This window comes from Somniosus microcephalus, chromosome 15, assembly GCF_052327205.1.
Source record: "Somniosus microcephalus isolate GS21.2 chromosome 15, FLI_Smic_1.0, whole genome shotgun sequence".
NCBI classification, from domain to species: Eukaryota; Metazoa; Chordata; class Chondrichthyes; order Squaliformes; family Somniosidae; genus Somniosus; species Somniosus microcephalus.
The window spans coordinates 79,087,246-79,112,002 of record NC_141001.1 but is presented as its reverse complement, the minus strand read 5'-3'; positions in this window follow the sequence as shown (position 1 = coordinate 79,112,002).

The window sequence follows — 24,757 nt, the reverse complement described above, 5'->3', positions numbered from 1 at the left end:
ACCACCACGCCTGGACCTCGACCCTCAAGATGTGGGTGCATCAGCCAAGTTTGAACACTGGCTGAGCTGCTTTGAATCCTTCCTCGCAATCTCACAGGTTACAGAGGAGGATCACAAACTGAAAATTTTGACCGCCCAGGTGAGCCATCAAGTATATATGCTAATCCGGGACTCTAATACGTACGTGGCGGCCCTCGAGCTACTAAAAGGGCAATATACGCGCCCAGTGAACACAATTTACGCCCGACACCTCTTGGGATCCCGCAGGCAGCAACCGGGAGAATCGGTAGGGGCATTTGCACGGGCGCTACTGGCACTCTGCAGAGACTGCGATTGTAAAGCGGTAACGGCTGTGGAGCACGCGCAGGGACTCGCCTGTGATGCCTTCGTCAGGGGCCTCCAGTCAGACCACACCCGGCAGAGACTGCTAGAAAGCAAGGAACCCGACCTGAAGACGGCCATTGCCCTTGCGCTCTCGTTAGAGGAGGCCCACCGAAACCTCGAGGCATACCCCCGTAACGGCGCCGAGACATGGCAATCGAAACCGTGGGACACGGGACCGCCGCCCCCGGCACCAACCGCTGCAGCGACCCAACCGAGACAGCAGCCTCCGGTAAGAACTGCTTCGATGCCCAGTAACCAGGCCCAAAAATGCTATTTCTGTGGCCAGTTAAAACATCCCAGAGCGCACTGCCCAGCTAAGACAGCTACCTGCTCGGGCTGCGGGAAGAAAGGCCATTACGCTAACGCCTGCAAGGGGAAGCCAGCCAGCAGCGCAGCGTGCGGGCCGTGGGAGCAGCCATCTTATCCGCCATTTTGTGTACCCCCGGCCGCATGGCATCCGCCGCCATCGTATCCAACGCACTCAACCGCCATTTCGTCACCGGAACCGACCACCGTCTCGGCGGATGACTATAGTGACTCACTAAGCCACATACTGGCCTCCGTGACGCTGGATCAAGGCCACCCTCACCATCTATCCAGCTCCATGATGGATATCGCGGTAAACGGCCGCGCCACCAGTTGCCTGATCGACAGCGGGAGCACAGAGAGTTTCGTCCACCCGACACGGTACGTAGCCACTCCCTCACGATTCTGCCAACGCACCATCGCATTTCTATGGCGTCCAAGTCCCAGTCAATGGACATCAGCGGCTACTGTGTGGTGACCCTGTCAGTAGGGGGCACTGAATATCAAAAATTTAAACTGCTAGTCCTGCCCCGTCTTTGCGCTGCCGTCCTGCTAGGGTTGGATTTTCAGTGCCACCTTAAGAGTGTCACACTAGCATACGGTGGACCCCTCCCCCCACTCACAGTCTGCAACCAACAACTTTTAAATCGCCCGCTGCAAACCACCTGCAGCCTTTCCACATTAAAAGTCCCCCCCCCTCCCCTGTTCGCTAACCTCACCCGCGACTGTAAACCCATCGCTACCAAAAGCAGGCGGTACAGTGCCGGGGACAGAGCTTTTATCAGCTCTGAGGTGGAGCGGCTCTTGAAGGAGGGCATTATCGAAGGTAGCACTAGCCCCTGGCGAGCCCAGGTTGTAGTCGTTAAAACCACTGCAAAACGCCGCATGGTAATCGACTATAGCCAAACCATAAACCGGTACACCCAGCTGGACGCGTACCCCCTCCCTCGCATATCTGATATGGTCAATCAGATTGCGCAATACAAAGTATTCTCCACCACCGACCTTAAGTCAGTGTACCACCAGCTGCCCATCCGCCATGAGGACCGCCAGTATACTGCCTTCGAGGCAAACGGCCGCCTCTACCACTTCCTTAGGGTCCCCTTCGGCGTCACCAACGGGGTTTCGGTCTTCCAAAGGGAGATGGACCGAATGGTTGACCAGAACGCGCTGCGGGCAACCTTCCCCTATTTGGATAACGTCACCATCTGCGGCCACGACCAGCAGGACCACGACGTTAATCTAGCAAATTTCCTCCGTACGGCCCAACGGCTGAACCTAACGTACAATAAGGAAAAATGTATGTTTCACACCAAGCGCCTGGCCATCCTCGGCTGCGTGGTGGAGAACGGAGTCATCGGGCCCGACCCCGACAGAATGCGCCCCCTAATGGAGCTACCCCTTCCCCACTGCCAAAAAGCACTGAAGAGATGCCTGGGGTTTTTCTCCTACTACGCCCAGTGGGTGCCCCTCTATGCAGACAAAGCCAGGCCCCTCATCAAAGCCACCTCCTTCCCCCTGACACCAGAGGCGTGTGCAGCCTTCACTCTTATCAAGAACGATATCGCGAAGGCCGCAATGCACGCGGTGGATGAGTCCATCCCCTTCCAAGTGGAGAGCGATGCCTCCGACTTCGCCCTAGCCGCGACCCTTAACCAGGCGGGCAGACCCGTGGCCTTTTTCTCAAGGACCCTCCAGGGCCCCGAGACGAGACACTCCTCCGTCGAAAAGGAGGCCCAGGCTATTGTAGAAGCGGTGCGTCACTGGAGGCATTACCTGGCCGGGAAACGATTTACCCTGCTCACTGACCAGCGTTCAGTAGCTTTTATGTTTAATAATAAGCAGAGGGGTAAAATCAAGAACGACAAGATCTTGAGGTGGAGAATCGAACTCTCCACCTACAATTATGATATCTTGTATCGGCCAGGGAAACTCAATGAGCCCCCAGATGCCCTATCACGTGGTACATGCGCCAACGCGCAGAGTGATAGGCTGCAGTCCCTCCACAATGACCTCTGCCACCCGGGGGTCACCAGGTTTTTCCATTTTATCAAATCCCGTAACCTGCCCTACTCCATCGAGGAGGTCAGGACCATGACCAAGAGCTGCCAAATCTGCGCCGAGTGCAAACCGCACTTCTATAGGCCGGACAGAGCAAGCCTGATCAAGGCCACCCGCCCCTTCGAACGCCTGAGCGTCGATTTTAAAGGGCCCCTCCCCTCCGCTGACCGCAATGTGTACTTCCTCAACATAGTTGATGAGTACTCCCGTTTCCCCTTTGCCATCCCTTGCCCAGACATGACCAGTACCACGGTCATCAAGTGTCTGAATGACATCTTCGCTCTGTTCGGGTTCCCCAGCTATATACATAGCGACAGGGGCTCATCGTTCATGAGCGACGAACTTCGGCAGTACCTGCTAACAAGAGGTATCGCCACGAGCAGGACCACCAGTTACAACCCCCGGGGGAACGGCCAGGTGGAAAGGGAGAACGCGACGGTTTGGAAGGCAGTCCTCTTAGCACTAAAATCTAAGGGCCTTCCGACCTCCCGCTGGCAGGAGGTCCTCCCTGCAGCGCTTCACTCCATTCGGTCACTGCTTTGTACTGCCACTAATGCGACCCCTCATGAGAAAATGTTCGTTTTCCCCCGGAAGTCTACATCGGGAACCTCGCTACCGGCATGGTTGACTTCTCCTGGGCCCGTCCTACTGCGGAGGCACGTGAGGACGCATAAAACGGACCCCCTGGTCGAGCGGGTGCACCTCCTACACGCCAACCCCCAGTATGCCTGGGTGACATACCCAGACGGGCGGGAGGACACGGTCTCCATACGAGATCTCGCACCCTCGGGTACCCCTGAATTACCACCGTTATCCCCCTTACCACCGTTATCCCCCTTACCACTGTTATCCCCCACCACCCCTCCCAACCCAACCCCTGCAGACGGCATGCCAAAGCCCCAGGAATCTTCGCCAACCACCCAGACACCAGACCCGACGTCGGATGCTGCAACACCACCGCCGCCACCACGACGATCAGGACGTCAGACAAGGCCTCCTGATAGACTTAACTTGTAGTACCCTTCACCCCGCCGGACTTCACATTAAACAAGGGGTGAATGTGGTAAACCACTGTATTGTATATTGCCACCTCTGGGTGGCGCTGTGTATGGAGGCATGCCTCAGCTGACTCCACCCACCACTGTGTGGGTTTCGTTCAGACTTGTTCAGTCACTCACGAAGAAGCATGGTCTCTTCTTAGCTAATAAAAGCCTTATTCATCTCTTCTTTCGACTCATCATCTCTTCTTCGACTCATCACCTTTTATGAAGTAATTGATAAGCGTATCACCGTGTGAAGGACTGGGTTCACTGTCACCTTAAAATCCCCACAGATGCGGACCTTCTTTGGTTCCCCAGGCGTATTACTCAACGAGCTCTTCATTACAGGAACAATGGGTGTAGCCCACTCGCTCCAGTCTACTTTGGACAGTACTCCTGAACGTTCCAACCCTTCCAGCTCTGCTTCGATGGCTGGTCTGATCGCATAAGGCACTGGTCTGGCCTTAAGAAACTTTGGGCTTGCATTTTCCTCTATTTTAATCATTGCTGTTATGCCTTTTAGCGTTCCTAGTCCCTCCTGGAACACTTCCTTTGCGTCAGTTAGCATTTTTGACAGTCGTCCAGGTGTGACATCGTCATCCTTTTTGGCCTCAACCTTCAGTGCCTGTATGGAATGCCAATCTAATTGTATCTTCCGGATCCATTCACATCCTAGCAGTGGTGGTCCTCCATCTGGCAATACATATAAGTCCATTTTAGGTATTTCCTGGCCTTTGTATATCACTTTTGTTAAGTCTGTGGGTTGTATTATAAATAATCACAGACTCCACTGTTAACAAAATAAAACACGTCTTTACTATTCAGAGGCTCGGGCGATTCTGCCCTAGTTAACGTATCACAACCCTTATATACTGGTGTGGTCACTATCGGTATTACAGTATACATGAGCCAATAGATAGTGCCACCCTAAAGTAGTGCTCTTAAAGGCGAACGGTTACATTCTATAGTTCCCTTAAAGGTAAACGGTTACATACACAACACTCCTCCCTTCCTAGCTTATTACTTACAGAATCCCGTTAAACATACAATCTTCAACTTTATATAAACAGTTTGCAGATATACTCTCGATGGAGTCAACGTCATATAACAATTTACAGATATACTCTCAATGGAGTCAACGTCATATAACAGTTTACAAACATACTCTCAGTGGAATCAGTTTACAGGTTCAGTCTCTGTGGGAACAGTTCATAAATTCAGTCTCTGGTATTAATTCGTTCCAGACAGCATCCTCCATAGCCTTTTTTTTTTTTTTTTTAACAGCTTGTACTTTCGTCCTGTTGAACCAGCAGTGCGGACTTATACAACCCACTGGCTGTCTTGATAATGTCCCTGGATTTTTTTTTACAAATTTAGCACCTTTCGTAGTGTTCGGACTGAGGTAGTAGAAGTAATAATATTTTAAACAGTTATTATTTTCTGCTTCTTCTTTTTCTTTTCTGCCTTTTTGAAACTCTCCGAGCTCTTTTCCCGGCTGCCATCTGTAGCGCCACCAACTCTCTATGTTCCTTAGACCTTAAGTGCTTCCTCAGGATTTCAGCACTTTGGGAGTTCCCATCACAATTTGGGCAGACCACATCCTCATAACATTCGGTGTCACTCAACAGGTCAAAACCCTTCTTCAAGCAATCATATTCATCCTGCTCTTCCTCGGATGTCTGCCCTTCCTTCCCTCCTGGCCTCATTTGTGCGTTCAATCCTTTCCCTTCCTTTAGGGATTTCGTTATCAGGCTATTTAATCCTTCTACTGAAGTAGCTGTTTCCCCATTCTCCTGTTCCCCTGGACGTAATTCAGCGTACTCCTCCATTTCATCCATCATTTTCTCCAATGCTTTCATCTTCTCTTCCTCTTGTACTTTGGCTTCCAGTGCTTGGAGAAGTTGCGCCTCGATGCTCTCTAGCTCATGTTCAGGGCCCATTCCCAGTTGAAACTGTTCTTCAAGTCGGTCAACCTCGGTAATTGCCGCCTCATATTTGTCTTGGGCTTCCTTCCATATTTTTATGAGTTCTGCCATGTCTTTCACCTCTACATCCTCATCTATGTATGGAACTTCTACCGATGAGTCTGTCTTGGCCCTGAGCTCCTCAAGAATTTCCTGCAGCCTTTGGACTTCTTGCTCATGTTCAACCTTTAGTTGCTCATATACTTCCAACGAAACTAGCTTTTCGGAGGTTGCTGAGTTAACCCCCTCCAGAATTGTAGTCTGGGCCTGTTCATACTGTTTTTTCAACTTCTCGCACTCTGCTTGTAAGGAGTCGTAGAGAAGAACTGGAATAAAATCCTGGCTTCCTGAAGATTCCTCTTCATTTGTTTCTTTCGCAATTTCCTGTTGGAGTTCAGCCAAGGCTGCTATGCTATCTGCCTCTCGAAGTCTCACTGCCATCAACTCTTTATTCTTGCAGTCCATCTCAGCCATTTCCCGTTTACTTTCATTTAACTGAGTGAGTAGTCCCTTATTTTGGGCTGAGAGATATTGCACCTTCTCATGTAGACCCTTGCACTCCTTCTCTGCTTGACATAGCTGATTACCGCTGATTTGGTTCTGCGTTTCAAGTTCCAACATCCTTTGCTTAGCTTCTTTCAGTTTCGCCCCTATAAGCTCCTCTTGCAACATGGCCACATTATTCTCATCAGGTAAAGAAGCGTTTCTCTTTTCCATGTCCAAGATTTGTTTCTGCCTCTCCTTAAGAGCACCCTGTGATTCAACTTCTCTTAACTTTGCCTGCACTAGCTCCGTCTCTAATTGCAGAACAAAATCCTCAGTGCAGCGTGATTTGCCCTTCTGCTGTATCTCTAGATCATGCAAATATTCTAACCCCTGAACATCATCAGGGAGATGTGATCGGTAATTGGTCACGATGGCTCTATGGTCGCTCTCTGCTTGAGCCAGTAGGTTCTGTTGTCTTTCCAGACTCTCCCATTCGGTGTCATAGAACTTTTTCATTGTTTTCATCTCTTGTACGAGGCGGTAACTTAATTGTTCTAATTGTTGTTGTACTTTGAAATAGCGTTGAGTTCGAGCCCGGTGTTCCTCCGTAATGCATATGTCTGTAGCTTGAACAGACTCAGAATTCTCTGTCTTTATGCACGCCATCGATTTTCCAACCTTAGTCTGTGAGTTAATGTTAACCTTGTTTTTCATACATAAGCTGGACTTATCGTCTTCCGGCTCAGAGTCTGAGCTGCTTGTCTGCACCGAGTCCTCACTCGTCATTGCTTGTCGGTAGTGCCATTCCATGTCTATTTTCTTGATCCACTCCCGTCCTAGAAGTGGTGGTCCTCCCTCAGGTAGTACGTACAAATTCATTCTTGGGTGTACTTTACCCCTATCTCTCACCTTGACTCTTATTTTCCCCATGGGGTATACGCGATGCCCCGTGTATGTCTGTAATACGAACTTGGTATTTCTTAAGGGTATGTGAGAGAATAGTCGGTGGTAGTCCTTTTGGTTGATGACTGATACAGCTGATCCCGTGTCCAGCTCCATTCGTACTTGGACTCCAGCTATTTTTAGTGTGACCCAGATCGTCTGTAGATCAGTTACTTTACCCACATTGTGGATTCTCAGACTATCCAACTCCTGGCTGTTTGGGTCTGAGTCTGAATTTTGTTCGTCTGAACTCTTTTCAGCCACCTGATGCACCTTGTTGTACTTTTCTTGTGGTGGTGGCTTCCTTTGTTTGTTGGTCTTCTTTCTGGACCTGCATACCTTCGCGATGTGACCCAGTTTGCCACATTTCCTGCACTCTTGATTCTTAAACCAGCACTGATTCTGGTCGTGCGTTGTCTTTCCACAACGGTAGCATTTGGAAATGCTTGCAGTCATTTGGTCCACCCCGAGTGCCGCCGCCTTTAGCTGCATTTCCGCCGTTCCTTTCACTGCGGCTTCGTGCGATGAAGCTATGAGGACAGCCCTGTCCAGTGTGAGGTCGTTTTCCTCCAGGAGTTGCTTCTGTGTTCCTTCTTTGGCCAAGCCGCATACGAACTTGTCCCGCAGCACCTCTGTCAAATTCCCTCCAAGCTGGCAGTATTTCGCTAGCTTACGCAGTTCGACTAAGTATTCCGCATTGCTTTCATCTTGCCTCTGGGTTCTGGCGTAAAATTTAAATCGTTCAGCCAGTATCAACGGTGTGGGGTTCAAGTGATCCTTCAGCACTGCTACGATCTCTTCGAAGGTCTGGTCCACTGGTTTAACTGGTGCTATTAGATGTTTCAAAAGCCCGTATGTTTTTGCTCCCATCGAATTTAACAAGTTATTGCCTTGTCGTATATGGCTACGCAATATATTCCTATGCGTTCCCCATACGTGGCCCTGTCTTCTATTTCAGCATTAAAATCATTAATATTTCCTCGCTTAGGCATCTTCTTCTCTTTTCGAGTACAGTACAAGTATTACTTTACTTATTATTAATTTTCTTCTCTCTTCTTGAGAACACCACAAGTATTGCTGTACTTATACTTATTTTCCCTCTCTTCTTGAGAACACACCAGCCTTTCTGAAAAATCTTATTACTTTCCTGAAATTCTTAATAATTTCCAAGATGGCGGTTTCCCGCTTCTTCCTTCTTCTTCAGCGGTTTCCCCGCGAAAAATGGCGGCTTTCCCGCGCTTCTCGCTCTCCCCGCCCACTTCGATGGCGGTTTTCCCGCGCTTCTCGGCGCTCTCCGCCCACTTCAATGGCGGTTATCACCCGTTCCCCGACGCTGACTTTCAGGCCGAGTGCGGGCCTTATCAGCGGATGCGATCGATGGCCCGGCTGCGCCTCGCACTTGAAAGCGGCCCCCAGCCTCTGGCTCACCCGCTCGCGCGGCTCTTGCTCGCTCCCTCCCGGGCTCTGGCTTACCCGCTCGCGCGTTTCACCGCGGCTCTTATCAGGGATTGCGATCGCCCTGTCTTTGCAGCCAACGCTGCGGCTTACCCACGAGGTTATGGAGGCTTCAGGGTCCTAATGCCTGTCGCTTCCAGCCTGTCGGTTCCAGACTGGTGAGGATTGAAACCTCTCTTCAACGTCCTGTCTTCGGACGAAGCCGCCGTGGAACAACTGCCGCAGGGTTCGAATCCTGACTCGTCGCCAATGTTAAGTCTGTGGGTTGTATTATAAATAATCACAGACTCCACTGTTAACAAAATAAAACACGTCTTTACTATTCAGAGGCTCGGGCGATTCTGCCCCAGTTAACGTATCACAACCCTTATATACTGGTGTGGTCACTATCGGTATTACAGTATACATGAGCCAATAGATAGTGCCACCCTAAAGTAGTGCTCTTAAAGGCGAACGGTTACATTCTATAGTTCCCTTAAAGGTAAACGGTTACATACACAACAACTTTCACCCTTATTTTTCCTTTGGGGTAGACTTTTTGCCCCGTGTACGTCTTCAAGACAATCTCTGTAGCTTTCAAGGGTATGTGTGAAAATAGCCGCTTGTAGTCCCTTTGGTTTATGACTGTTAGGGCTGATCCTGTGTCCAATTCCATTTTCACTTGGACTCCGTTTATCTTGAGAGTAACCCAGATAGTCTGGTGATCCTCCATTTTGGTTACCTTATGTAGTTTCAGACAACCCAGCTCCTTGCTTCCGGAGTCTGTGTCACTTTTCTGTTCGCCTGAACTACTGTCCATCACCTTGTGTACCTTTTGTTACTTCTCCTGTGGAGATTTCTTGCTGTTGGTTTTCTTCCCAGACCTGCAGACGCTTGCTATGTGTCCTGCTTTTCCACACTGTCTGCACACTTGGTCCTTGACCCAACAATCCTTCTGGTCGTGTGTTGTTCTGCCGCAGCGATAACACTTCCCTGTTCCATAGGACATTTCATTGGTGCCATATTCTTGCGGTCTCCGTTGTATCTCTGCAGCGCCCCTTGCGGCTGCTTCATGTGATATTGCCATACTGAAAGCCTTGTCCAGCGTAAGATCCTTTTCTGATAGAAGCTGTTTCTGGGTTCCTTCACTTTGAAGCCCACACACAAACTTGTCCCTTAACGTATCTGCTAGTCCCACTCCAAACTGGCAGTGTTTCAATAGCTTGCGCAGTTCCGTTAAGTACTCAGCACTGCTTTCGTCTTTGTGTTGGTTCCTTTTATGGAACTTAAATCGTTCTGCTATCAGCAGCAGTGTGGGGTTTAAGTGGTCCTGTAGGATTTCTACTATGCTTTCGAAATTCTTATTCACAGGCTTCTCTGGGGTTATTCGGTTTTGCAGTAACCCATAAGTTTTTGCACCCATGGAATTTAACAAAACCAGTGCTTTCCTAGCATCTGGCACTTCATTCGCCCTGCAATACACCTCAATACGTTCCACATATGTTGCCCAATCTTCGACTTCATTTTCGAACGTAGAGATACTGCCACTCTTCGGCATCCCTGGGTGTGATTAAACTGTCAAAAATGGCGTCTCCCATGCTTTCCCTTCTTCTCCGCTGGCACAAAATGGCATCTCCCGCGCTTTCCTTTCTTCCCGCGCTTGCCCTTCTTCTCCGCTGTGGCTTCTAAAAATGAGGTCTCCCGCGCTCTTCCTTCTTCTCCGCGGCTCAATGGCGTCTCCCGCACTCTCCCTTCTTCTCCCCGCGGACACTGTTCAGCCCTTGAGCCCTGGCTGCGCTCTGCGCGTTTTCTTTTTCTGTGCGCCTTTCCCGTTTCCGCCGCTCGGTCCTGAACCCAGCTGCTGCTTTACCCTCTCTCTCTCCGTTTTGTTTTCCCTCGACACCGCTCAGTTTTCAACCCCCGGCTGCGCCCTGTGCGCTTCACCCTCTATCTTACCCCATCGACGCTGCTCGGCTTTTTCTCTGCCGTCGGTCGGCTCCAGCCGTCGCTGTCCGGGAAGGTTCTGCGCTGTACCTGGTACCTGTCGTCAGTCTGTTGCTGATCGTCGTGGCTGGGGAACCAAGCCCGGCTCTCCACAGCCTCCCCTGCGATGTTCACTCTCTGCCGGACGACTGGGCGGTTGCTCGTGGTCGACGCCCGTGTTTCTGGCCTCGACTTTCTTCCACCGCCCTCCCGGAGCGAATCCTCAAAGGGAAATGCAGAGCTGCAGGTAGATTCGAATCGCCACTTGTCGCCACTGTTAGATCCGTGATTCTGAGAGTATGATGTTTTTCAATAACCACACGGATGCTGTAACTTAACAATCAACAGGTATTTACTGGAGTAGGGTAGTCTCAAGACTGGGGGTACAGAGGCATGCTCAAGGCTTATATACAGGTGTGGTCACTGCCGGTACTACAGTGTACAGGAACTGTAAAAGTAGTTCTCTCTTAAAGGTACATCCACTACAGTCACCACTTTCTCCTAATCATTCTTTCGCTGTGTCTCAGTACGACCTCTTCAAGTTCATTATCTAATTGTTCCCGAGTGTGTGTGTGTGTAAGTACTCTGGTGTTTGTCAATGGCGGTGTGAGTGACACAAGACACTGTGAGCTTCTTGCTTACTCGGTGGCATTGGCATAGTGTCACTCTAGGGTGGATTCTACAATCCAGGCATGAACTGCAGCTCGAGTTGGTCAGTAAATCGTGAGCCCACAATGCCCGATTTTCTGTCCGTTTAATTTCAATAAATGTATGGAAAATCAGGCATTGGGAGCAAATGATTTCCCCAACAGTGCTCCCCATGAGTGCTCCGTTGCTCCTGGAGCACACAACCATGGAATGAGCCTTGATGTTCTTCCATGGCCTGTAAAAATGGAAGAGGAATATATGTCAAAACACTGCCTCAAAGAAGCACCTTCAAGCAATACTGCTCTGCACTACGCTGATATTATTGAAGTTGAGAACATGCCTGCACATCAAAGACTGAATCGGTGAGTATGACATTAAAAAAAGACATGTGATGATGATACTAGCCTATGCTTGGGCAAGGCTATTCCCTCATCCCACAGTGCTCTCGAGATGATGTCCAGGAGGGCCTCCTCGGAAGGAGCCACGAGATTGTAGAGCTTGGAACTTCCTCCTGTTCTATTTTGCTCCTTTTTATTATGAAACAGTTGATCTGCCTTGTTATTATTTCTGTTGCTCTAAGCCCACTGTGCACGCTTCACTACTGCCAGTAAAAGCATAATTTATTACTATTACCAAAAGCAGCAATTCAGGAGTTATCCAGTGGGACTTATTCCTGTCAAGAAGGAGGCGATTTTCTGACGTTGGAGGAGGCGGGTTTGGAGGCGGGAAAGGCAGGAAAATCAGAATTGAAGAGATCATGTACGGAAACTGCCTCCAACCCGCCTCCGCAGGATTTTGCCGGTGCTGGTTTTCGAGGTCGGGGAACGCTCCTGCCTCCAGCTGGCCATTGCACTATCAAAGATCATTAAATGCACATTAAGGGCCTCTCTAAGCATATTTTGAGAGGCCCTCGTGATTTTTCCAGCTTTTCGGTGTGATCCACGCACCTCCTAAACCACGCCAGGTAAACCTGGCGGGTTGACTGGTGGGTGGCCTCCTCACTGCTGCAGGTCTAACAAGATATCATTTATTGCAGCAAGGATTACTTGCAGGTGCCAGACCTTGGCTTTAAAAGGTCTCTGAGCACTTTTAGAAGGCCTTCTGAAGTCGGGGGTGCTGCAGCTTGACTCCATCAACTGTGGGAACTCCTTGGAAGACCCTCTCCCCGCTTGCAATGAGCGCTTCCCCAAAGAAGGTATCTACAAGCAGCATGGGAACCATTTGTTTTCTTTCTGCATGGACCTCAGATGAGGATGAGGAGGAGGAGGAGGATCTGGAGGAGGAGGAGGAGGAGAAGGAGGTGAGAGTGCCGATGTATCGACCAGTGGCAGCAGCAGCACACGAGCACATGGCTGCCCGGGATGCAAGGGATGACCTTATCATGGCCAGATTTGCATAGGTTGCCCAAGTTGGCACATGTCCGTGGCTCCATCCTAGGACACCATTGACAATGGACATGACTCTCTGGCCTCCTTTCACTCAGGCCACCAACCTGACAACGCAAGTGTGGCGGTGCCCGCAATGTGGAGCTGCATGAGGCAAAAGAACAGATGCCATAACGCCAACATTTTGGCTTCAAATCATGTTAATGCTTTCCAACAGGGATGGCATTTCATCAATACACAGAAACAGTCTCCCAATCTGCACACAAATCTGGAGGTTATATCCCTTGCCTGTTGTTCCCACACAGCCTTGGTTTCTTTGGCAGGCCTCTTCCTCCGAGATGAGTGGAAGAGCACATCCATGCTAGCTGTCACCCCCTCAAACAACATTTGCAGCGCCTCATCCAAAAGCCTCGGGGAGGTTCTTGCCTTGGAATTGGACATAGTGGTTTCTCAAAAGATGTTGGAGGTGGTGCAGGAGATGCAGAAATGCTGTGGAATGAGCCAAGGGAGCAAGAAGCCATAAAATCAGACTGGAAAAGTGCTGTCAACAGAGGCGAGTTTCAGTCCCAAAACACTAATTGAGCAAGGCATCCCACACCTCTGAAATCAAGTGGCCAATCAGGGGAAAATCACAAATTTTTGAAACCTATCAATGGAGGTGAGTTTCAAACTCACCCAAACTGAAACCCGCCTCCATCTCGCCTCCAGTGGGAAAATGGCCCCCGAAGTTTTAGTAACCTCTAGTGCAGCAACAGCAATTTCCAGGTCAATATTTGGACAGAACAGGGTCTGCTCACTAGGCAAATCTGCCTTATTCATTTGGAAAATGTTGGGGAAAGAATGTAAATTTGAGCATTGGTTTCTCTGATTGTCTAGTCTTCTAGGATGGAGGAAATTATTGTACCCAAGTCCTTGGCAAAATAAGGGAAAATGGAGATGTAAATAAAAAAGGGTAAAGAAAAAGGTAAATAAAATTGAATTTTTTTTGTGAGTGAAAAATCGTTTAAATTCTAGGTACCAAAATCTGGATTTTCCAACTAGGGGCCATCTCCAGCCTTGGAGTAATTTGACTGCAGGAGGCGGAATTCCCAGCCTCCACCAGAGAGTTGCATCAGTTTGGGGAGATGGGTTGCAGCAGGCCAAAGAGTGGAGGAAGCAGGGAGCCTGAAAAAAAAAACATTTTAATTAAATTTTAATCGTTTTGCTGCTGCGGGGTGGGCCTGTGCACAGCTGGACTTTGAGGGGACTAGCACAGGCCTTTTTGATAATTATTCCTCTGAAGCCCCATCCACCGATAAGCAGCCATCGTGTGCAACAGTCAATCGGCACAAGTGGTGGGAATGGCAGAGCAGGACGTAGTTCTCTTATTTAACATCATTTCCACACACACATGGACAAGCACATCTGAGGCCACCTGAAGGCCTGTCAGGAAATTGGGGGGAGGGCTGGGAGAGCAGCCAGAGAAAGTTTCTTCCAAGATTTGCTTCAGATTCACCAAAATGAATGAGTTGTAAGCAGGTGGACAGAAAATCTACCCCTGCTTTAGGGTTGCCAACTCAGGGTGGAGGCATTCCTGGAGGTTACACGTGATGTTCTCACCATGTGACATCTGGCCATGTGACATTAGATCATGTGATGTCGGATTACATGTCATCTGATCACATGGCTTTTATAAATATTATTGGATTTATCTTATAATGGTTGGTTCCCCTGTAGTTGAGAATCTTTACACATGGTTTAATGCCAGCAGCTGTTGTGTCAAAAGTTCCAAGAACCAGGAAGCCACCCATGAACAGCCAAAGAAGGGAAACGGAGGGCAGAGAAGAGGGGCATGATTTCTCTCCATCTCTTCCTCCAAACCACATTCCTCAGTCTCCATCTCTCTTCCTCAGCCCACATTCCCCAGTCTCCAACTCACCCCTCAGCCCCATTCCCCATCTATCCTCAGTCCCCATTCCCCAGTCTCCATCTCTTCCCCCAAGCCCCCATTCCCCAGTTTCCATCTCTTCCCCCAAGCCCCAATTCCCCAGTCTCCATCTCTCTCCCTCAGCCCACATTCCCCAGTCTCCTACTCACCCCTCAACTCCATTCCCCATCTATCCCCAGCCCCCATTCCCCAGTCTCCATCTCTCTCCCTCAGCCCTCATTCCCCAGTCTCCAACTCACCCCTCAGCCCCATTCCCCATCTATCCCCAGCCCCGATATCCCAGTCTCCATCTCTTCCCCAAGCCCCCATTCCCCAGTCTCCATCTCTCTCCCTCAGCCCTCATTCCCCAGTCTCCATCTCTCTCCCTCAGCCCTCATTCCCCAGTCTCCATCTCTCTCCCTCAGCCCTCATTCCCCAGTCTCCATCTCGCCTCGCCCAGCCCCCATTCCCCAGTCTCCATCTCTCTCCCTCAGCCCTCATTACCCAGCCTCCATCTCTCTCCCTCAGCCCTCATTCCCCAGTCTCCATCTCTCTCCCTCAGCCCTCATTCCCCAGTCTCCAACTTACCCCTCAGCCCCATTCCACCATCTATCCCCAGCCTCCATTCCCAAGTCTCCATCTCATCCCCCAAGCCGCCATTCCCCAGTCTCCAACTCACCCCACAGCTCCCATTCCCCATCTCTCCTATAGTCCCCCTCCAGCCCCCATTCCCCAATTTTGTTCTCTCCCCACAGCCTTTATTCATTAGTTCCCATCTTTCCCCATTTCCCCCCTGAGCCACCAGTCACCCTCTCCCCCAACTCGCGAGCTTCCCCCTGATTTCAGAGGCCTCCCTTCACCACCACCACCCTGCCACCGGCCGATGGCAGCTCTCTGCGAATGACATCACTCACCGGTGGCTCCACTGAGCAGCAGCCAGTGAAGAGCTCCGTGAAAAAGACTGGGAAATTATTCTATTAAAATGAATGCAGTTTAACCTCGTTCTGACTCCTGATGCCAAGCTAACAGTTAGAGCTGGATTTTGCTGGCGCTCAGAGGGCGGGTTCAGAGGCGGGTCAGCTGTCAAAATAGCAAAGATTGACAGCGGGTAGGGAACCCTCCTCCACGCGTGTCTCCCAGGTGTCGGGTCTGTCTGCACGGAACTGATCCGACACCAAGCGGTGGGGGAGACAATTTAGATCATTAAATGGCTTGTTAACAGCAAATTTAATGCTATTTTGAGCCTATCTTTTATTTTTACGTGATTCCCCCATGGGTTACTCACTGCTCGGGGAACACGCCAGCTCACCCTGTCATGAGTTGAGTCTGCTTGGATTTATCTGATAACCTGAAAGCTGCAGAAGTGGTGCAAAGGATACCATGTTGCAGCTGTTCAGTTTCAGAGCTCAGAAACTGTTGGTTACTGCATTTGTAAGACATAGAGATTTCTTTAGCTTGCAAGTGTTTTGGAGCCAACTGTATATCCAGTAGCACCTCATTGAGAGATTCTCTTTCACCATTGACAGATCACTTCTGTCATCCCACCTGCAGCTGCCATCTATTCCAGCAACATCGGTGCCCTTGACAAACTCAGGCCTTGTTCCTCTGAATCCTTCCACGATCAGTCCCAACAGCAACATCACCAGGCACACCAACATCACCAACAACATCACCAGCAACATCACCAGGCACACCAACATCACCAACAACATCACCAGCAACATCACCAACAACATCACCAACAACATCATCAGGCACACCAACATCACCAGCAACATCACCAACAACATCACCAGCAACATCACCAACAACATCGCCAACAACATCACCAGCAACATCACCAACAACATCACCAGCAACATCACCAACAACAACACCAACAACAACACCAACCTTCTCCATGATCACCTGATGCAGGGCATCAGCACCTGACAACATTGCTGCCCGGGACGCCAGGGATGGCCTCACCATGGCCAGATGGCCAGATTTACTGCACTTAACATTGTAAACCCTGGCTGCCACATGATGCACCAGGTTGACACCATCCCACACCAGCACCATAAAGCATCCCTATAATGTCCAAGCCATTCCTTTCACACCCATCACAATAGTGGGTGGGGGGTGGAGTTATGTCTCAACATTCACTGGAACTCACTAAGACACTTCTCAAGGTGCGCACACAACTCTCCAATAAGGTGAAGTGTTGAAAATATAGATTTCAATGGATGACAACACATTAACAGGAACTTCACATGAACATTGGCTAAACCTCTCAAGTGCCTACCCTTGTGTGTTGTTAGTTGGTATGCTTGCAGTAGGATGAGGGTGAGTGTGAGGGATGGTTAGTGAGATGGGGAAGTGATAATGTAGTTAGAGCGGGATGGGTGGAGGTGCAAGGTAAGTTGGTGTGAGTAAGGTTGTGCAGAAGTAGGGTAGGGAAGGCAAAGTGATGGGGATGTGATGAGTGGCACAGCAGTGTGAGTTTGACTGTGGCTTTGCAGTAACGTTTCGTGATCTACTGAGATCATTAAAAGGTTGGTGCCACTGCAGCCTGGTCCACCTGATGACATTCCTGCTTCTGCCCTCCTGTGCAATGCGCAACCAGGCTGCGTTGATCTCCTGGGGAGGTCTATTCCGCCCATGGGAAGGGATGAGAATCTCCCTGCGTGCTGTGGCTCCCTCCATAAGCATATGGAGGGAGTCAAATGTGAGTCTGGGTGTAGACGTGCACCTTTGTGCAGTGCTTGTCAGTGTTTGCATCACCTCAATGCTGCAGAACACTGACAGCACAACTATCAAAATCAATGTGGCCGTGGTCCCTTTAAGGAAAGCGGCTGATGATGCATCATCAAATGATATCATCAGACCCGCTTCCTGTTAATTGGCCAGGAACTCCGCAGGGTGGGCTTAATAAGGCCAATCTACGGAAAATCTTTTTCAGAGAGCGGCTGCAGACAGGAGTGGGACCGGATACCACCAACCAGCTCTCCCGCTGCCATCCCGCCTCCGCAGGGAAAATCCAGCCCTTAGTAATTATTTACAGTACCTCACATAAGTGAATGTTGTTCATGTGGGCACGCTTGGGGTAGGAATCTCCAATTCCGGGAAACTCCAGGTCATCCTGGTAGGATAGGGAACCATAGAATCATAGAATTGTACAGCACAGCAGGAGGCTATTCAGCCCATCGAGTCTGCGCCAGCTCTTTCAAACAGTAATCCAGTTAGTCCCACTCCCCTGCTCTTTCTCCATATCCCTGCAATTTTTTCTCCTTCAAGTATTTATCCAATTCCCTTTTGAAGGCTACTATTGAATCTCTATCCACCACCCTAACAAGCAGTGCATTCCAAATCCTAACCATAACCCTACCCCGTGTCTAAAGTCACTGGGGGAGAAATTCATTGTAGTCCCGTTGGGGGCGCTAACTTTTAAAAGTTGATAAAATTAGCGCCAGGTGTTAATGTTGCTAAATTTTTAAAAAATTCGGTTTTGCGCTCCAGGAAGGAAGTGGAGCATTAAATCAAGCATTCCACTTCCCTCTTGGAGTGCAATCGGCAACAGGTGGGGCGGAGACTTCAGCAGTGCTGCACACTGGGCCGTGCAGCACTGCCGCGTTCAAAGGCTCCTTCCCTCCCTTAAATGGAAGGGCCATCGCTGCAGGCTCTGCAATATAAAAAATACCTACCTGGACCACCAAGGCCACCCTGATCCCATGCGATCAGCCCGACACTCAAGCAGAGTGCCGGGCTGATCGATCGCGGGCAGGAAGCCGTGTAAAAAACTGCAACAGGAAAGGTAAGTTTTTTTTTTACTTACCTTGGCCACCTCGCCTTTAATCATCGCCCCTGAAGTGGCCGGCCGCCCGATGCACGCCTCCTGCAGCTGTCGGTGTTTTCAACTGGCACTGCTGCAGGGGTCAGAAGTCAATTTCGGGTCTTGGGAGCTACCGGGGCAATGCACACAGCGACATCACGATCTCCGGGTGAAGGAGATCGGGACATAACACCGCAGCGCCGCCGCAAAACTCCTGCCGGATATGGCAAGAGTTGATGTCAGCGCCACGCCCGGGGGCACTAACGGGAGGTGCAAAGGCATCCAATTTCGCCCCCAATGATGTAAGTGGGTAGTACAATGAGCCCAGATACTGTCCTTTATAGCTAAATCCTGAGGTGTAATCCAACCCAGCCTGAGAGGATGAAAATCTCTCTACTACTATAGATATCCTAAGGATGCATTCACATTGCATTTGTAGCATTGGTACAAAATTGGTACAAAAATAAGTGAGACTCTCTGGAGGATTGAGGTTCTGATTAGCTTTGGAGTCAGTTCAGGCCTTCACAGCCAATTTAAATTCCATGTTTAACTTTGGTCCAATCTGTTTTGGCTTTACAACTATACTATCAGTTTGGGTTCGGCTAAGATCACTCGGCTTCAGGCCTCATTACAGTCTTGGTCCAAACATGAACACCAGAGCTGAATTCCAAAGCTGAGTTGAGTGTGGCATTAAACCGAGTGTGGCATCAAGTAGCTCTAGTAAAACTGAAATCAACGGCGATCAGGGAGAAACTCTCCAATGTCGGGAGTCATACCTGGCAAAAACAAAACTGGTTGTGGTTGTTAGTAGCCAATCACCTCAACCCCATGACATAGCTGCAGGAGTTCCTCAGGGCAGCGTTCTCAGCCAACTATCTTCAGCAGCTTCATCAATTACTTCTCTTCCATCATAATGTCAGAAGTGGGGATGTTTGTTGATGATTACACACTGTTCAGCTCTATTTGCAATACCTCAGATAATGAAGCAGCTCATACCCACATGCAGCAAGACCTGGACAACATCTAGGCTTGGGCAGATAAGTTACAAGTGACATTTGTGCCACACAAGTGCCAGATAATGCCCATCTTCAACAGTAGAGAGCCTAACCATCTCCCTTTGACATTCAATGGCATTACCATCGCCATGTCCCCCACCACCAACATCTTGGTCATTGACCAGAAATGCAACTGAACCAGCCACATAAAAGCCATTGCAACAGAACAGGTCAGAGGCTGGGTATTCTGTGGCAAGTGGCTCACCTCCTAACTCATCAAAGCCTCTCCAACAACAACTAAAACTTCCGAGCCACAAAAGGAGGTATCAGGTCAGATGACCAATAGCTTGTTCAAAGTGGTAGGTTTTAAGGAGTGTCTTAAAGGAGGTGAGAGAAGTAGAGTGGCAAAGAAGTTTAGGGAGGGAATTCTGGAGCTTAGGTTTAGGCAGCTGCAAGCATGGCAACCAATGGTGGTGCAATTAAAATCGGGGGTCCACAAGATGCTAACATTGGAGGAGTGCAGAGATCTCGCAGGCTTGTAAGGCTGGAGGAGGTTAGAGAGATAGGAAGGGGTGAGGCCAGGAAGGGATTTGAAAACAAGGATGAGAATTTTATAATTGTGGCATTGCTGGACCGGGAGCCAATGTAGGTCAGCCCCTGATCTGCTCTGGTAGTGTGTGAGTGGGAGTTAGTGCAAGTTAAGATACGGGCAGCAGAATTTAGAATGAGCACAAGTTTATGTAGGGTGGAAGATGGGAGGCCGGCCAGGAGAGCGTTGGAATAGTCAAGTCTCGAGGTAACAAAGGCATGAATGAGGGTTTCAGCAGCAGATGAGCTGACCACCTACAAGGACCAAATCAGGAATATGATGAAATATTCTCCACTTGTCTGGATGGGTGCAGCTGCAACAATACTCAAGAAACTCCACATCATCCAAGAAAAAACAATCCACTGGATCCACACTTCATCCACTAGTCTGTACATCCACCTTTTCCACCATCAATGTTCTGTGGCTGCAGTGTGTACTATCTACAGGATGCACTGCAGCAACTCACCAAAGCTTCTTCAGCAGCACCTTCCAAACCTAAAACCTCCACGATCTATAAGGACAAGGGCAGCAGGTGCATATGGACACCATCATCTCGATGTCCCGGTCCAATTCACACACCATCCCAACTTGGACATAAATTGGTATTCCTTCATCATCGCTGAGTCAAAATCCTGTAACTTCCTACCTAACAGCATTGTGGGAGCACCTTCACCTCGCAGACTACATTATTTATTGCACATCCTAGAGGGCATTTAAAGCCAGCCACACACTGTGGGACTGGAGTCACATGTAGGCCAGACTGCTTAGGAGTAGCAGGTCTCTTCCTTGAAGGATATTATTGAACCCATTTGCTTTTTACAACAAGCTTTCAGGGCCATTTTTGCTGGTGCCAACCCAAAAGTTATCAGCTTTATTGATGCAGGGCTAGATTTTCTATCCACCAACATGACATGGTGGGATTTGAATTCACAATCTCTAGCTTACCATAAGCACTAGATTATCCAGGTTGTTATAAGTCTCCTATCTCTCTACTAGCTATAGCTACCCTAAGGGTGCTTTTACATTACATTGATAGTATTGGTGCAAAGTCAAGTAAGACACTCTGGTGAATTTTCGTACATCACCATGATCTGTATTGACTCACAAGTTGCAGCTGCTAAACATACAAAACATGCATGATCCCATTTAGAAGGCTTGGAATCTATTGGTTTACTATAGCAGCAGTACAGAAACCAGTGGTGCTATGTAAATTCACTCTAGATAGTGTGAAGCTAGTTAACATTAGGGCATTCAAATTGAGCAGTGGAAATATTAGGGTATGAAAGCTGTGCGAATATTCATGTAGCTGGGATAATAACGCCGATAAAATAGCAAAGAAATAACTGGGCACCAGTATTCATTCACTTGAGTACATTAATTTTATTTTGCACTCAGGTCAATTAATTACTCTGTTGTGCAGTAAATATAAAATCCACTTCCACAGAATAAATAAGTGCTGTGAGTCACAATTTATTATGCTGCAGTTAATAATTTTTATCATCAAGGGTGTAACTCCACCTAAGGTTTCTCTCTGGCAATATTTGTAGGGCAGCACTTCTTTATTAATTATTGCCTAAGTTGAAAGATAAATAGCTTTATTCAGCCCTTTTGGGAAAGTTCTGCTGACTTTGTTGTCTTAATTATTTTTCTTCCTCCCCCTCTCAAATTTGCCTGACTTCTATCTTTTTTTTATATTAAGTACATAAGAAATAGGAGCTGGAATAGACCATATGGATTTTATTTTCTGGATAAATCTGAACTTAAAGGGTTTCATTCCACTTAAATTTTGGAGGGCATTGCTTTTCTTTTCTTTTCTAACTTAAGCTTACACCACAGATGCAAAATTAGGTTGAAAATCACATTAAATATGATTGCCCACAGTTAGGCTTGAATGGAGTGGCTCTGAAACTGCCCGTGGCCATGATCCCAGCAGTAATGTTGGGATTATGTCTGCCAGTGCCCACCAGCACTGACCCCTCCAGAGTAAGAGGGGTCAAGGGAAGGGTACCTAATTAATGTGGGCCCAGCAGACACCTGTGTCATTACGAGCACATCTCAGATGCTCGCCAGCCTACAAAGTTGGAAACTTTAGCATCTGCCGTTGTCCAGGGAGGGCTAACCCAGTTTCCCACTCCCCCAGAGAAATGATTTACAATGCCAACTGTTACTCAAAAAAAAAAATGAATACGTACTTATTCTTTCATTGCTTGTCTAGCCTCGGACCCACTTGTGCCATTCAGGGTGCCTGTATACTTCATCTCACTGGCCATACAAGCCTCCACCCTTATACCAGCTCCCACTGAAGCCAGAGAAGTGGGAACTCCCAGAGCAGGGAGTCCTCATATCTGACCCAACCCCTCTGATGGAAGGGACCATGTTTGAGGTGGATGGATGCTCCCAGAAACTGCCAATGAAGGGCAGGACCCTGGTGCATCCAAGTCCCAGTCTATTTCCCAGGCTTTCCACTAGATTCTTGCTAGAGTTACGTTGGGAGTGCCCCAGAAGACCAATGCATTTTCAGGGCAAATCCACTTTCTCATTACTAACATTAAATATCTATCTAAAACTGACATAATTCTGTTGTGGTTGCCGAAAACACTTGCATTTTTTTTAGTTTGCATTTAAACTTTTTTGCATGTTCTTTTATGCTAAATAATCTCTTCCCCGACAGCATTCATTAAAAAACAAGACCCTGAAATCTCATGCTATAATAAAATGTACTATAGATAATAATGAAAGCAATGCTTATTGGCTCCTTGTATAGGCATACTTTTTTCCCACTAAATATCATCCCTGTGCCACAGCCTGCAAGCAACAATTGGTAAATATAAGGTAGGCAGGCAAATGAGCTCTCAATTCTCATCAAACGGTAGTTTGTAATTAAACTATGATAGCTTTCTGGTCAGGAAGCATCTGTGGAGAGAAAGAGAGTTAACGTTTCAGGTCGATCATCTTTCATCAGAAAGTTCTGACACAAGTTCATCGGTCTGAAACGTTAACTCTCCTCTCCACAGATGCTGCCTGACCTGCTGAGTATTTCTGCATTTTCTGTTTTTATTTCAGATTTCCAGCATCCGCAGTAATTTGCTTTTGGGGTATGATAGTTTTCTGTTGGCCGTAAAGTCACAGGGGGAGAAATTCGGTATCGCCCCATTTGGGGCGCAATTATCGGCCGGGCGCAAAGTTTAGCGCCTGGTGCTAATTATTGCCTCCGACTGCAAAATTGGCTTTTATCGCCCCTGGAGGTGATTGGAGCACTAAATCAGGCGCTACACACCTCTCTTAAGGCGCTAAGGTCGAGGAGCGAGGCGTTACCTCACAGCGCTGGCGAAGCTCATGTGATGTCAGTCAGCAATGGAACACAGACACATTGACACCGTCCAATTCTTAAAGGGGAGTTCTGATGAATGGTCATCGACCTGAAACATTAACTCTGTTTCTCTCTTCACAGATGCTGCTTGCTCTGCTGAGTTTTTCCTGCATTTTCTGTTTTTCTCTTAAAGGGGAGGGTTGATCTTGCTCTCCACATGCTGCTCATTGCAGCCTTGAATCTCGGCCTGACTCTCAGCCTGGAGAGACCTGTACATCAAATTTGCTGGAAAGAACAATGGAGAGAACCAGGAAAAGAGCTCAGAGTGCAGACCCCATAGTCTCTTCTAAATCGATACAAGGAAGGGCAAATCAAAAACAACCTGCAAAGTGCTGCTCAGTACCCAATACTCCTTCACACAGCGTTGAATCTCCCCAGAAGTCTCTCTCTCTCAGAATGCGTGGTGCAAAAATGTCACCGACAAAAAATGGCAGGAAGAGGTCGCCTTTAAATAGCGCTCCCCTTGTCGCTTTCTGACAGCATAACGCTCCCCTCAACCTGTTGCTGCCAGCGGCAGGCGGTAAGGCTGGGGGCGCCACTCAATTTCCGGTCTGGGGCGTTGCACACTCAACTGACGTCATGATCTGCCGGCGCAGGAGATTGTGGCGGTAGTGTTTAGCGCTGCCACAAAATGTCTAGTTAATTTTGCGAGCGGCGCAAACATCGCTGCGCCCGGGCGCGAGTTGCTTTGCACCCCACCTGGCACCCTCTTAAGGCGCTAACGGGAGGTGCAAACAACTGAATTTTTCCCCCACAATCTCTTTTGGGCTTTTAAATCTAACAGGGACTCTAGACTGGAAATTTCAGTTACGGGTTGGAGGAACACAGGCCTAGAATTTCAGTATAGCCAGTTTTGGGGCGCTAACGTTAGTGCCCGCCCGGAGTTAGCGCCTGCCCCAAAGTTGCGCCCCGTTGCCGGAAATTCAGTGGCTTCGCCCTAAGAGGTTGGTGGAGCGCTAAAAGAGGCGTTCCACTACTATCTTTAGGCGCTAAGCTGGCGGTGCAGAGGGATAGCGCCGAGGCGGGGCGCAGCGCGGGTGCGGTCATTTTTTGACTGACAGCAGACCCCGTGGCGCCGACCAGCTCTTAAAGGGGGAAGGGACGATTTGGTCTGCTGCCACGCCCTGCACACTGCAGCTTGGAAAATAGGCCTCAACACTGCTGCTCAGCCCCAGGGAGTCATGGCAACGCCAGAGAAGGCCCGTGAGCGTGCCCTGCGCTTCTCAGAGGGTGATCTGGAAATAATGGTCACAGCTCTGGAGCAGAGGCGCAGGATCTTGTTCCCAGAGAGTGGGAGGAATCCGAACCACCACGATTACACCAGAGCCTGGAAGCAGATCGCCCACAGGGTGACGTTCACCGGCGATGCCCCCAGGACCCACAAACAATGTCGTAAAAAATACAACGACCTGACCAGGATTGTCAGGGTGAGTACCCTTTCCAGTCTCCTCCT